General features: G+C 34.6%; 1 long non-coding RNA gene across 1 annotated transcript; it reads left to right on the top strand.

Moving 5' to 3' along the window:
• The first annotated feature begins 97 nt into the window (after window positions 1-97).
• On the top strand, window positions 98-993 carry LOC107735400 (uncharacterized). The gene is made up of 2 exons (XR_001639410.1): window positions 98-170; window positions 862-993. It is a non-coding gene; the product is annotated as an uncharacterized LOC107735400 (long non-coding RNA).
• The last annotated feature ends 244 nt before the right edge of the window (window positions 994-1237 follow it).

Raw genomic sequence — 1237 nt, 5'->3', positions numbered from 1 at the left:
GTGACAGACACCTAACCTTAACATAAAACAGCGAGCTAACAACCTACTGAGTGAAGAAACACCACTGCTAAGAACATCTTTTGTATTTTATTTTCAAGTTTGTGGTCATGTCATCTGCATCGGAGGTGTATTGGAGTCTTGTGATTGCCTCGTAGCGGTGCTAACAGCAGGTGAGCTTCCATCAGCTTAACTTAATGTCACTAACTTAGCCTCTAGTAAACCCGGTGCGGGTGTTTTTATATATATATATATTTTTTTAATTATGTTTTTATTTCTGAAGGAAACTCATTTTCATTTCTTCTTGCTTGTAATGTCTGATAATGCAGCGTTTGTGAGTGGAGCTCTGCTTTGTGTACAGCGTTACCAGGGAAACCTCGATCTCTACCGCTCACACAGCGCCTCCTGCTGGCAGAGAATGAGTTTGCATAAATATGCCACCACAAATAGAATGAAAGTCTGTGGGAAACACTGTAATGTTATTTATGCAATTTGTAAGTGCAAATTATAATTAATTATATATACCATTTAGCCAATGTAACTTTTAGCATAGCCTATTTTATTTGAAGTGTATCCCGTGTATTCTGATACATGCATTAATATTTCTCGGGGTATCCACTCACCGTAGAACTGCCCCTGGAATCAAACCCATTATTTCAGCACTTTGCTCTACTGATTGAGAATGCATTGTAAAAAATGGAGCTTTAATAATTTGAATATGATGGATTATCAACTAATTATGTACCTTCCTTGTAGGTGCGTTCAGATGTAGTATATAACGTTTTTTTTATTAACGTCAAAGTAAATTCTGTAAACACTGATTTGATAAATAATGTTGTTTTTTTTTTTTTCTTGTGCTTGCAGGTTCATTCAGATGGTCAACATTTGTGGCACCAAATGCATTGAAAGTCACAGATCAGGTGGAATTCTGGAAAGAGGGTGCAGCCTTAATCCCATCCTGCTGTTTCTCATCGGAGAGCTTGTCAACTTTTACTGTCAAAATGACTGAAATTTAACAACACCACAAACTCATTTTAACTGTATTTAATTTACACTACCAGTCAAAAGTTTTTTCATAAGATTTTTAATGTTTCTTAAAGAAGTCTCTTCTGCTCACCAAGCCTGCATTTATTTGATCCAAAGTACAGCAAAAACAGTACAATTTTGAAATATTTTTACTATTTAAAATAACTGTTTTGTATTTTAATATATTTAAAAATTTAATTTATTCCTGTGATCA

Source organism: Sinocyclocheilus rhinocerous, unplaced genomic scaffold (genome assembly GCF_001515625.1).
Source record: "Sinocyclocheilus rhinocerous isolate Xijiao unplaced genomic scaffold, SAMN03320098_v1.1 scaffold10959, whole genome shotgun sequence".
NCBI classification, from domain to species: domain Eukaryota; kingdom Metazoa; phylum Chordata; class Actinopteri; order Cypriniformes; family Cyprinidae; genus Sinocyclocheilus; species Sinocyclocheilus rhinocerous.
The sequence above is the reverse complement of the archived record's forward strand: the minus strand, read 5'-3'. Positions and strand labels throughout refer to the sequence as shown.